The 14332-nt window shown below is 45.3% G+C and overlaps 1 protein-coding gene across 3 annotated transcripts in view; it reads right to left on the bottom strand.

Moving 5' to 3' along the window:
* The window catches only part of LOC125462898 (DENN domain-containing protein 2C-like), a 104933-nt gene extending 97047 nt beyond the window's left edge, over positions 1 to 7886 (bottom strand). For 2 of the 3 annotated variants that reach the window (XM_048553381.2, XM_048553383.2), the window contains exon 1: positions 7658 to 7886. The gene's annotated coding sequence lies outside the window, so the exon portion shown is untranslated. The remainder of the gene's footprint in view (positions 1 to 7657) is intronic. The other variant, XM_059653474.1, reaches the window with a different exon arrangement.
* Between the last annotated feature and the right edge of the window lie 6446 nt (positions 7887 to 14332).

Here is a 14332-nt window from a genome sequence, read left to right as displayed (position 1 = left end):
CAATATTATTTTCCAGCAAAGCTCTGCTCCGGCACAGGATGAGAATTCAAGTGTTAGGACAGCTGATAGACCACATCACATGCTTTAGGCAGACTCCCTTAAGTTTCCAACCTAAAAGAGGCCTTCTTTCTTTGCATATGTAAAATTAAAATGATAATGGAGAAAGCAAACATCTTTCACGTAATCAGAAAGCAGACTAGGTTCTACCTTACTTCAAACAAAAACTGGAAAATCCAGGTCTCAAAAGATCGATGAAGGAAAGACGAAGACAAGTTTTTGTCTTTTGCAGTGAATTGGGGTGGGTTTAGACTGTCACAATAGTGTACAGTACGTGGACCCCAGAGACTCACCTGAATGCAGAGAGCTTATTCTCTCTTAAGGCACAGAACCATCTGTTTCTTTTTGTAACTGCAAGGAAAACTGCGAAGGTTGAGTGGGGAAGTATTCAGTTACATAGTGAGATTAGAGAATTTTGAATTGTTCTTTTAGAGCAAAGAAGGTTAAGGGGAGATATAATAGGATGTTTAAAACTGTTAGGAGGTTTCCGTAAGAGTTAATTAGGAAAAACTGTTTCCACTGGTTGTAGGGTCAGAGAACATAGACTGAACATAATTTGCAAAAGAACTAGATGAAGTCAGGGAGGAAATATTTTCATACAATGTCTGGAGCATGTTGCTTGAAAATGTTTTAGAAGCAAATTCAATTGTCAACTTTCAAAACAATTAAAGTTGAAAACTGAAAAATAAACTTGCAAGCCTATGGAAGAATTAGAACTAAATTGTTTCAAAAGGACCAGCACAGATATGTTTTTTCTATGCTGAATGATTCTATGAATTGGAGACAGCAGTAACAGGTTAGTAACAATACCCACATAGAACAGCATGGATTTAAATCCACCCTGTATGGGTCAGTACCCCACTGCCAGACAGATCAAACAGAAACACCTTCCATTTATGCAGTTTCACAAAAGCTTGCATATCTACAGGTATTTATGGACACTGCAACAATTCCTCCTCCTTCTTCAAAGCCCACAGCATCTTTTACAGCTACCTAGACAGACAGAGCTTCTGAATAAGATAACAAAGTGTGAAGCTGGATGAACACAGCAGGGATCTTGGATTCTCCAGCATCTGCGGTTCCCATTATCTCTGAGCTTCTGAAAAACCTCACATTCCACAGATTCTACCTTGGCACTCCATAGTTTTACAGGGTGCAGGAGGTGATGGGCACCAATGTCTGCTTTAAAATGTCATTGTGCATGACATATTCTTTTAGAATGCACCATGACATTAGATTCTATTACAGGGCCATGCTCATGCGGTTTCTACTACTGAACAAGGGCAGTGCGGTGTGTCCTAGGCAGCTGTACAGCTGTGGACAGAGGCAGGAATCTTGGTACTGTCTGTGACCAGACCATACCTTGAAGGATATGGTGCCAAGGAAACAAGATGACGACATTCACCTCATTCCAGGCAAGAAGGGCTAGATTGGTGGAGGAGTACCAATCACTCACTGCCTGCTATCGCAGTTTGAGTCGTGGATGGTGGGGGGGGGGGGGGGGGGGGGGGGGAGGTTTCTGAATGAAAAAGGGCGTTTGCACAGATACCGCGGGTGGTGAGGTGTCATGTCACAGGGGAAGGGGCATCAAGTCAGAGGGTGAAGGGTGCATGGGGGTCTAGGAGAGGCGTGTCCGTGCGTGAGGCTAGTATAGAGTCAGTTTAATAGCTCCTCGGGAGTCAGGTTATGTCCTTAATAGTCCAACTTTTCTTGAGCAACCATTTACTTAATTGAAGCAGAAATTTCCAAATTGTCTAATTTAAATGGATACTGTTGGAGGCTTCCATGAATTGGGGAATTACCCAAGGGAAAATCCAATTTCCTAGGGAATTTCCTCAGAATCCAGTACAAAGGGAATTCTGTAAGGACACAATGCCTCGTGGTGGTGCCAAACTGACTATCTGGCCAACAGAATATCTGCGCTGAAATCTCCATGACACTGCTGCACACAACCACAGATGGAAGAGATTCAATGGGCAAGAAAATGTGTTCTTCAAACAAAGATTTTTTAGATCTTAATAAAGGGCATAGAATATAGGGCTGTTTGACGGACTGTCAAGAAATGGAAATAGAGTTGTAATGGTGATGTTCCTTGTCAAATGCCCTAGGAACAGAAGCTCCAATCCCTTTATAGGAGCTGGGAGACTAAGCTTGATTAACTAGTTTAGTTTGATTTATTGTTACCACATGTACTGAGATACAGTGAAAAGTGTTGTTTTGCATGTTGTTTAGGCAGATAGCAGTGCATCAGGGTGGCAGAAAAGAATAATGAATGCAGTGCTACAGCCACAGAGAAGGCGCAGAGAGGAGGAGATCAGAATTAATATTTGAGAGGTCTGTTCAAAAGTCTGATAATCACAGGGAAGGAGCTGTTCTTGAATCTGTTCGGATGTGTATTCAAAAACTTTTGTATCTTCTGGAAAAGGGTGAAAGAGGGTATAACTGGAGTGTGAGGGATGTTTGATTATGTTGGCTTCTTTCCCGAGGCAGCAGGAAGTGTAGATGGAGTCAGTGGATGGAAGGCTGGTTGGTGTGATGGACTGGACTTTGTTCACAACTGAATGTAGTTTCCTGCAGTCTTGCAAACAGCAGTTGCCATTCCACTCCGTGATGCATCCAGGATGCTTTCAATGGAATGGTCTAGCACATCAAGTGGGTCTGGAAATGCCAAAACTGTGGCTGTACCAATGAGCTGCTGCCATTTGGCACAAGGTCAACAGGCGAGGGAAATGTTGGACCAGACATCGATGCCCACGTCCCATGAATGGATCAAAACAAAATTTAAAAATCAATTAAGTAATGAAGAGTTTGTCTGTCAAGCAATTGGCATGGAAAGGGCTGGAAATTGAGAGGATGGAGGTCACATGATTAAACCTCTGGGAACACATCCGAGTTGACAACACTAGCTCCCTGTTGAGGCGGCATGGAATGTAACAGGGCCTTGTACAAGCAGTAACCATATCAGCAAGGTATTTAACTTAGGATATTTGCCTTAGATGATTTTATTTTCATACTCCACTGACCTCCCCAGAATGTTGTCTGTACCAAATGACAAGATACTGCCCTCTCGAGTCTCCCTCACTGCTGTTTACTAGCGCAGTGCTCCCTGTACACACTAATCTCTTGTTAAATGCTGCTCAGGCCACATTTCCCTATCTCCATCTGCCATGCACGAGCTATACTGGATGCTGGCTGTATAATTCAGTCTCGTCATGTTTACCACTTCCCGACCTCAATGTCACATTTAGTACTATGACGAGGTCCAGGCAATTAAATAATCAAAGAACCAGAACATGTAAACATCCATCCCAACTGCTCCTTCACAATGAACAATGATTTTGTGACTCAGTGATTCTTCTTGTCTCCTGAATCACGAGGTCATGCGCTCAAGTCCCACTTCAGAGATGTGGGCATATAGTCAAGCCTATTCCTTTTTTTCGTTCACTCATGGGATGTAGGTGTCGCAGGCTGGTCAGCATTTATTGCCATCGCTAGTTGCCCTTGAGAAGGTGGTGGTGAGCTGCCTTTTTGAATTGCTGTAATCCTTGTGCTGTGGGCCGGCCCACAATGTTGCTAGGAGAGGAATTCCAGGGACAAAGAAGGAAAAGTAATATATTTCCAAGTCAGGATGGTGAGTAGAGTGCAGGCAAGCCTGCTGGAGGTGCTTTTCCCATTTACCTTCTGCCCTTACCCTTCTAGATACTGATGTTGAGAGTCTGGAACGTGCTTTCTGGATCTATGGTGCATTTTCCTACTTTGACCCCACTTGGAAGGTTGAAAGTTATTGCAGGCTCTCAGTGGAGTCCAGGAGCCTGTCAGAGCAGGGCTCCAGCTGCTCTACCATTGAAAGTTCCATGTCCACTGCTGCTTCACAGCTCACCACCCCATTTATGATCCTGTCTGGCATGGTCCAGTCTGACATTCTAGCACAGATGAGATTTTTGATCTGCGTCTTGTTTGTCCTCTCAGACAAACATTAAAAGATTCCACATCATCAATTTGGAGACCAGTGGGAGTGTTCTCCCTGGTGTGCTGCTTATTTATCCTTCAAGCAATTTTGTTTAAAAGAAAATCTGGTCATTATCATGTTTCTAACTGTGGGATCCTGTGGGAAAATTTATTCCTGTGATCCCTACACAACAGTGGCTACTCTACATAAATACTAAAACCAAGGTAAAGTGCTTAGCAGCATTGTGATTTCATGAGAGGCACTATGAAAATGCAGTTCCTTATTGAAGGGGCTTTAAACTAGTATCAGCCCTATTGTAGAAAAAGGTTCACAGTGATACATGTCTGTCTGTTCTCGCTGATTGTGTGGGGAATTGGTACTAATACAGTGAATAGAATCATAGAATCCCTACAATGTGGAAGTAGGTCAATTGGTCTATACTGACCTCTGAAGACCTACCCTCCAACCCTATTCCTGTAACCCTGAATTTCCCATGGCTATCCCACCTAGCCTGTACCTCCCTGGGCACTATAGTCATGCTAAATTGTCCAATCTGCTTAACCTACACTTCCTTTGGACAATAGGAAGAAACCCACGCAGGCACGGGGAGAATGTGCAAACTCCGCAAGGTCGCCCGAGGCTGGAATCGAACCTGGATCCTCAATGCTGTGAGGGTGCAGTGCTAGTTATTAAGCCATTGTGCCACTCAACTGTCCACGTTTGTTCTTAAATGGATTCCTCACACAGCAAAGGGACTGCAACTCCAAATGGCTCTCTCCCCAACACACCGTCAGACACCATGCTGCCAGTCCCTTGTCTGCCTTCACAGTTATTTCCTAACCAACCTGCTCACCTCTGGAGCAGGTGGAACTTAAACCTGGGCCTCCTGGCTCAGAGACAAGGACACTAGCATTGCACAGGAGCTGCCAGCACTGTGTTCATATACTAAGTGAGACTGAAAGAGACTCAAATAGATTAACCTTGACAGCTGTTGTAACTATTCCTTCCCCCACCCCCTCCAATATTCATTCATCAAAATATTCACATGTGTGGAATAAATACAGTTTTATTGAAAGGTCTCTTGGTTTGCAGCCATTTCTAAGATTAAGCTTCAGTTCCTGGAGACACTAATCCTCCATCCCACCAACTCACCCTCTCTGTACCCACTTCTCCATCCACCTGACTAAACAATGATGCAGCAAGTGGAGTACAATGTAAGAAGTGTGATATTTTCAATTTTGGCAGAAAGAATAAAATAGCATATTTTCCAAATGCTGAAAGATTGCAGAGTACCGAGATACAGAGTGATCTGGGCACCCCAGTGCATGAGTCGCAAAAGGCTAGTACACAGAGAATGCTGGAGGAACTTAAGAGTTAACATTTGAATCCACAATGACATCTTTAGAACTTTAACTCCATTTTTCTCTCTCTGCAGACACTGCCGAGCTGATGAGTTTCTCCAACATTCTGTATTTATTCCAGCATCTACCTTTATATAGGTTAGTATGCAGGTATAGCAAGTAATCAGAGAAGCTACTAGAATGCTATAATTTATTAGAAGAGAAATGATTAAATAGAGCTGTTTTGCTTTGATTGTACAGGGCATTGATGTGACCACATCTGGAATACTGTGCACAGCATTGGGCACCTTCTTCAATTAAATGCATTGAAGGCAATTCAGACAAAGTTTGCTAGATTAATAGCAAGTTTCAAGAGGAAAAAATTGGATGGGCTAATCTTGTATTCATCAGGATTTAGAAAAGGAAGCAGCAACTTGATTAAAACATACAAGATCCTGAGGGTCTCACCAGGATCATGACAGGGGTGTTTTTTTGTTCTGGGAGAATAATCACACAATCCATTCCTACTTTCTGTTTTAAAAATCAGGGTCACCTAATTAAAAACAGATCAGACAATTTGTTTTCTCCCAAAAGAGTTGTGCACCTTTAGACTTTACAGTCTGTTATTAAAGATGAGATTGTAGAGTGCTTGGAGGGACTGGAAGTGTTTGGGTAAAATAGGGTGAGTCAGCATGGTTTTACCAAGGGGAGGTCATACCTGACAAATCTGTTAGAACTCTTTCAGAAAATAAAAAGCAGGTTAGACAAAGGAGACCCAGAGGATGTGATCTATTTGGGCATTTAGAAGGCCCCCTGACAAGGTGCTGCCAGGAGACAGTCAAATAAAATAAGAGCCCACGGTATTAGGGACAAGGTACTAGTGGATTGGCTGACTAGAAAACAGAGAATAAGAATAAAGAGATCTTTCTTACGGTGAGGTTCCACAGAGGTCAATGAGATAAGGAGGAATTTCATTAGCTTGGGGTGGGGAGTTGGTGAAATTCATTGCAGAAGGCTGTGGAGGCCAATATGTTGAGTGATTGAGACAGAGATATGTAGGTTCTTGGGGATCAAAGGTTACGGGGAGAAAGCAGGATCAAACGGTGGAGCAGACTTCAAAGAGTAAGTGGCCTAATTTAACTCCTGAATCTTAAAGGTCTTGTGGAGCACTCTTCCTGACAAGGTTAGATAGACTCTCATTAAAATTTGTTGTACCCATACGTCTGCTGTACTCCCTCCCGCTGGACTCGTCGGACAGTGGCATTGTCAGGGTAAAGACACTGGCTCCTCTCCCCAAACTCCAGCTCTGTCTCCCTCCCCCTACAGTGACAGTAGGGATCAGGGTCAGTGGGTCAGCACCACTTGGGGGGGTGGGCGGGAATTTTATTCATTATTCATTAAAGATACTAAATGTCATGAGGGAAGGGCTGGAATCTGATAATCGTATGTAATGGTGCAGCAGACTTGATGGGCTGAATGGCATACTCCTGGCTGGTATATTCACCCAGTGACACTAAATCACCCTTACCCCGGGTCCCCACCTTCCACTTGAATCCTCAACAGGAGGCTGTACTTAAACTGGGTGGAATTCCACCCACCCCGTCCCTAAGGGGTGCTGACCCAGATCCTTACTGTCACTGTAGGGGGAGAGGGGAGAGAGCTGGAGCTTGGGGAGGGGAGCCAGTGTCCTTACCCTGACAGTGGCACCATCCGACGAGTCCAGGGGGAGGGAGTACAGCAGACATATATGGGTACAACGATTTTTTTTAAAAAAGCGAACAACGCCCTCATTTAGAACAAATTGGCTTGATTTTGCTGGTGGAGAGATTGCTCAGAATGAAGGCAGAGGGAAGTTCCCTCTCGCCCCAGGGTTAAACCCTACAGTTCTCCTCCTCCTTACCTACACACACACACGGGTTTCCAGCCTGTCAAAACAGAGGGCTCGCCACTCCAGACGGTGCAACACCCACTCTGAGCTGCCTCAACCAAATATCCACGCAGGCAGTTCGAAATTCAAATCCCACATCTGCTCCTCTCACTATTGTGCTTGTTTTTTTTTAAATAAAGACTACATATTTTCTCAGCGTTACAGACATGCTGCTGCCCCGATGCTAAAAAGGTGAGTTTCAGAGCGGGGTTTAACCACGTCGGTATAGATTAATAGATGTGTAGAGACGACCATTATCACACGCTCTCTGAGGAATTAAGACCCATCAAGCCCAAATGCCTGCTTCCAGGGCAGAGAGCGAGCCCGTTGAAAACTTTCCTGTTTTCGCAAGGAGAAAGTTCGGATGTGAAACGCTTGTCTTACCAGCCCATCCCAGCTGTTGTCCATTTCCATACTGGCGCCTGGTGATTTTCAGGGAGTCCTCCCGCCTGTAAACTTTGTTCACATTACAGCCTCCAATCAGTGCCCGGCCACATAGACAGACCTCAGGGTATACTCTACTGCCTGCTCCACTTTGACGGTGCGTGTATTTGCTGAGAGTTCAGATCCTTGCTGGATGGGGATTAGGCGGAAGTGGTGTGCCTGAATATCAATGAGCACCAGCAACGCACGCTCTCTCTCTCTCTCTCTCTCTCACACACAGGCTGGACAATGCCTCACTTGCTTTGTAATCCCTTCTCAATCATATACACCCTCTCTCACTTATTTGCTCAGCCCTACATCGGTCGAAAGGAAGCTGCTTACAATGTAACTTCTAAAGCAGACACAAATTGATCGGAGGACTGTATGGTAACACAGCAGCGGGACTAAAGAGCTAGCACGGGCCCAGGGCCGGAATGGTCTCATGCGCTCCATAATTTTAAAACAAAACAAGCTTGCATTCATGCGCTGTGTTTACAAACTCAGCAACTCCCCAGTCCTGCTCCTCTGATGCTGCTTGGCCTGCTGCATTCATCCAGTTCTACACATTGTTATCTCAAACCCCAGTAGCGTCTATTTCCAATGGAATATATCTTGAAGTGTCGTCGATGTTGTAATGTTGGGGAAAATGGCAGCCAATTTGTGCACAGCTCCCATTGTGAATTGAAATACCGACCAGGCAGTCCTGTTGGCTGATCAGAATCAAAAACAAGAAATTGCTGGAGAAACTCAGCAGGTCTGGCAGCATCTGTGGAAGGAAAGCAGAGTTAACGCGATGACCCTTCCTCAAAACACATTGGTTGTTGTTGGCTGAAAGGTAAACATTGGAAAGGACATTGAGGGAGGAATCCCAAGATCATTTTATGTTTGCACTGACCCAAGAGGTTAAGCAGAATCCTGTATTATTCAGCTGCTCAGCCGCAATTGTATCCACTCAGCTATAAAATCTGATTATTACATTGAGGTGTGCTGAGGTCAGTGTTCTGTCACTTCCAGCTGTTCCCGTTCCCTTCGCTCAGTTTGTAAAGGCAGTCATAGATAAAGCCATTCTGACTGTCCGTAAGTTAGCAACTGGCAATCATTGGGACATTTTGTCGACAGACTGTTGGTCTTTTTATTTTCCTAGGTTTTATTTCATTCACGACAAAGGGCAAAGTCTGCCATCTGGTGGATTTTGAATTGGTAAAACATTGCCTCTCCCCAGCTGCCTTGAGAAAGCTGTGACACGGTTTCTCCTTGCTTTGAGCTGAGGCTAATGCAGCTTCCACAATAGGTGTGGAGTTCCTGTTGATCTGCCTGGTAACAGTGACTCTTGTTAGAGCCTCATCTTCAGGGCGCAGTGGCTAGAATCACTTGCTGTCACAACGGCACTAGATTGGACGCATGGGAGGAGGAGAAACTTGAACTTTCTCTTTACTCAGGGCTATGCAATGTGTGTTTGATATCAAGATGAGGAGGAATTTCTTTTCTCGGGGGATCGTTGGATTCTCTTTCCCAGAGAACAATGAAGGCTGAGTCATTGAATATATTCAAGGCTAAGTTAGTTAGATGTAGAATCAATGGTAATGGGGAGGCAGATGTTAAAACCACAGTTAGATTTGCGATGATCTTTATCAATGGTAGCGGAGAGTTGACAGGCCAGTTGATTATTCCTGTTCCTATATCTTATGATCTTACAGCTAGTCTCCAAAAGCTGACTCACTGAAAGGCAATAAAATGTGAGGCTGAATGAACACAGCAGGCCAAGCAGCATCTCAGGAGCACAAAAGCTGACGTTTCGGGCCTAGACCCTTCATCAGATCTGATGAAGGGTCTAGGCCCGAAACGTCAGCTTTTGTGCTCCTGAGATGCTGCTTGGCCTGCTGTGTTCATCCAGCCTCACATTTTATTATCTTGGAATCTCCAGCATCTGCAGTTCCCATTATCACTGAAAGGCAGGTGGTTGATACATCTACACTCCAAAATAAGTATCTGATACTGCCCAGTGAAGCTGAGAAGGAGCCAAGAGATTCATCTAATTCCTTGTCACCCATCTCACTGGGGTCAAATTGAAGAGACTTGGTGCACTCTGCACCTGAGTGGTTCAAATACCACTCCAAAACTTTGCGCACAAAATTCATACTTGTGCTTGGAAGGCAGTCCTGAGGGTGTGCCGCACTGTTGGAGGTTCACATGGGATATTAAGCTGAGGTTTTATTTTCCCTTGCAGCCGGGCATAAACAATCTCAGAGCGACGTTTGAAAAACAGCGGAATAATGATCTGGCCAATATTTTACCCTTTGATATCACTGAAGCAGGTTATCAGGCCGTAAGCTAATTGCTGTTTACAGAAACAGCCTGTGTGCAAAGTAAGATAACAAGGTGTGGAGCTGGATGGACACAGCAGGCCAAGCAGCATCAGAGGAGCAGGAAAGCTGACATTTCGGGCTTAGACCCTTCATTATTTTTTCTGAAGAAGGGTCCAGACCCGAAACATCAGCTTTCCTGCTCCTAAGATGCTACTTGGCCTGCTGTGTTCATCCAGTTCTACACCTTGTTATCTCGGATTCTGCAGCATCTGCAGTTCCTACTATCTCTGCATGCAAAGTAGTTGCCCTGTCTCCTACATTGCAATGGTGCCTTTACTTCAAAGAGTACTTTGTTCAGTAATGCATGTTAGGACATCATGAAGAAGAGCTATATAAATGTAAGTTATTATTTTCCCCATTGGAGAAGGAGAAGAAAATACAATGCACACACAAGATGAGACTATATTTGAATATTTGCTTGACAAGGAACGGGAGGTGACTTGTCACACTGCATTTTGAAAAATCAAATTATGTGACATCGCTAGTTCACATATAACCACTTTGATAGCTACAGCTTTGAAAACCCTCACAATTTGTCACCCACAATTATATAATTATTTTCTGATTTCATAAGCACTTTGTTGACTTCTTAATAGTAGATCAACCATTGTTTTGAGTGTGAATGAAACGTCTTTAAATGAAAAGCTATATTTCACAATTCGATTGTCAGAAGTCACATGATGCCAGGTTATAGCCCAACAGGCTAATCTGCAATCACACGCTTTCGCAGTGCTGCTCCTTTGTCAGGTCAGTGGTCTGAAAGCTTGTGATTTCAAATAAACCTGTTGGACTATAACCTGATGTCGTACGACTTCTGACGTTGTGCACCCCAGCCCAACACCGGCACCGCCACATCGTGGCATTCAATTGTGACATTTTGTGCCAATTTTGCTAAATACAATTCTTATATTCCTGAGGCCTCCATACACAAATGCAGGAATGCTTGGACAGCATTCAGGTTTTGGGCTGATGTTATGCACTCCTGGAGTAGGTGAGGCTTGAACATGAGCCTCCTGGTTCAGAAGTAGAGACATTACCACTGTATCACAACAGCCCCCAGGTTTGGGCTGATAATGGGAAGTAATTTTTGAGCCAGGTGTGAGCTGATGACAGGCAATCACCAGAGAATTGAAGCAATGCAGATTGTGGTACAGGATCTTCCCTTGACATTCAATACATTGCTAAAGTCAAATCCCTATTGACCATCCCGATAGTTCCCATTGAACTGATGTTCTCCCCAATTTCCAGATGGCACAGTAACTCGGTAGTTAATGTGGGTTATGCACAATCAGTTCTTTTAAGTTACAACACATGCACAGAACTAAAGATTGAGTAGCACACACTCATAAATAAATTGCCCGCACACTGCAATACAAAATATAGGACAGCATTTTCCCAGCTTCTGAATGATGTGGACAACACTGAGTCAGTTGGGAAATATGGCAGAATCAGATAAATGAGATTCTTGACCTCAAGAAAAAGAGACTAATTTTCCACCCAAGGATTGAATGCCAAGATGGGAATCGCACTGCAACAAAGTGAAAGGCCTATTTATATGTATTTGCATCTCATGGAGTATTTGCATTCTCCTGGGCATCACAGGAAGGCAGGCATGAATGTCAAAGAGGATATCTGATGTGTCCAGCCTGCTGCTTTCTCCTGTGGGCCTCCAGCATTGGCTAGCTCCCCCCCACATCTCAGCATACACACCATGGACAGTGGCAACCTGTACCATCCCCTCTCACAGCTAGATTTCTATTTCCATTGCACATTCTGATAGGGATGGGCGGCAACTCACAGCAAAGGTCTGAGTTTCATCCCTCTGAGTCCCCACCTTAACGAATTTCAGGGACGACATGATATTGAACTTTTCGTCTGTTGCCACTGTGCCTGTTTCTTTGGACAAGAGTCCTTTCTCCATCCCACAGACCCCTTCGCCCAGCTCCAATACTATCCCTCCACGTGAACCCTCCCTCTGGCCTTTTTACCTGGCCCTGGTCTGTTTGTTGAGAATCATCAACATGACATTGGTTGCCTCAATTTGCCTGTCCCCCCTCACCCATTCCAACACATCTCCCTCTGAACTGACTGCATTCTGTGCTCTAAAATCCAACCCTGACTTTGTTTTTAAACCTACCGATAAGGGCGGTGCTGTTGTAGTCTGGTGTACTGACCTCTACCATGCAGAGGCTGAGTGCCAGCTCTCAGATACCTCCTCCTACCATCCTCTGGACCATGACCCCACCATCGAACACCAAGCTATTGTGTCCGCACCAGTCATTTATCTGGTGATCTCCACATCACAGCCTCCAAGCCCATTGTCTCCTAACTTCACACAGCCCGCTTCTACCTCCTTCACAAAACCCACAAATAGGACTGCCCAGGGAGACCCATTGTTTTTGCTTGTTCCAGCTCCACAGAACTTATCTCGTCCTACCTTGACTTGATTTCTTTTTCCCCTTGTCTAGTTCCTTCCCACTTACATCTGCGATGCCTCTAATGTTTCACATCAGTTTCAGAGTTTACAGTTTGTGGTCTCCAGCCACCTCCTGTTTACAATGGACATGCAATCCCTTTATATATCCAGCCCACACCAGGATGACCCTGGGGTCTCAGCTTCTTCCTTGAAAAAATGGGCCTGAACTGTCCCCATCCAACACCAGTCTCCCCCACCTGGCTGAGCTCGTCCTCACCCCGAAGAACTTCTCCTTTAACTTCTCTCACTTTCTTCAGGTCAAAGAGGTGGCCATGGCTTCCCATATGGGCCCCAGTTACAGTTGCCCTTTTTGTGGGGTAGTGGAAATTTTCTTGTTCCAGTCCTATTCTGGACTCCACCCACAATTCTTTCTCTGATACATCAGTGACATCATTGGTGCTGATTCCCTCCCTCGCCTGGAATTGGAAATGTCTATCTACTTTGCTTCCAATTCCCAACCCGCTCTCACCTTCTTCTTCACCATCTATGATTCCTCCCTTCCCTTCCTCCACATCACTTTCCATTTCTGGGGATAGACTGGCCACCAATATCCACTACAAACCCACCAGTTATCTTGATTATACATCCTCACACTTCGCTTCCTGTAATGATGCTGTTTCATGTTTCCATAGTCTCCATTGCATCTGTTTTGATGATGTCATCTTCCACAAGGGGGCCCCTGAAATGACCACCTTCTTCCTTAACCGAGGATCCCCCAGGACTGTGGTTGGCAGGGCCATCGGCTGTGTCTGACCCGTCTTCTGCATTTTGGCCCTCACCCCTTCTCCTCCATCCCGCAACAGGAACAGGGTTCCCCTGGTCCTCACCTATGATCCTACCAGCATCCATATCAGAGAATCATCAGCCACCATTTCCGCCACCTCCAGCGAGATGCCACCACCAGACACACACTTCCTTCCCCTCCCTTGTCAGCCTTCCACAGGGACCATTCCCTCCGGGACACTCTGGTCGTCTCTTCCTTCATTCCCAGACCCCCCACAGTCCCACAGCACCTTCCCTTGCAATCACAGAAGGTGTAACACTCCTCAGTATCTATGGGTGCAGACATATCATCTCAGGTAAAGCAGTGAGTCACCTGCACTTCACTCAATCTAGTCCATGGTATTCGCTGCTCACATTGTTCACAGCTTGTCACGGTAGTTAACGGTGATCAGTTGGGCATGTTGCTGCATGGCACAATGCTGCAGCAATTTCACACTGACACCATCAGCGGTGCATGCAACTAACACATAACATGCGTACCAACCTAATGGCCTTGTTTCAAAGTCTAAGGGGAATAATCCTTTGTCAGTCCAGGGTGGTCTTTTCCCTCAGTCAGCGGCAGTGAATGATCTCAATCAGAGAGCTTGAGGACGGTTAGTTACCTGCTTGGATATGGGCAGGGTCACGCTCTGTGTCACTCCAATCCAGCAATAGGCCACGGTCTGTTCAACAGCTCCAATAAAGTCTGTGGTAAGTCAAGGGATTTGTGCCAAGATGGGTCCAGTCATTCGTCAACTGGAGCTGTGCTTCAGGAGATTTTTGGGGGGTGGAGGGGGCGTGAGGTTTGGGGGGATGTGTAGAGGTGGGTGTGGGCCGAGGTCAATGCTGGGAGTCAGCTCCATGAAAGTCAGGGGGAGTTCTCAGGGGCCGCTGTTGTGGTAGGGATGTTGGGGAAGTCCCCCTTGTGAGGGTTGGAGGCAGCATTCTGTAAGAATAATTGTGAAGTAAGGTAACTCAGCTCATAGTGGGGAGAGGACAGTAGGGCATTGGAGGATGGGCTACTACTGCAGG

Source organism: Stegostoma tigrinum, chromosome 21 (genome assembly GCF_030684315.1).
Source record: "Stegostoma tigrinum isolate sSteTig4 chromosome 21, sSteTig4.hap1, whole genome shotgun sequence".
Taxonomy (NCBI): Eukaryota; Metazoa; Chordata; class Chondrichthyes; order Orectolobiformes; family Stegostomatidae; genus Stegostoma; species Stegostoma tigrinum.
The sequence above is the reverse complement of the archived record's forward strand: the minus strand, read 5'-3'. Positions and strand labels throughout refer to the sequence as shown.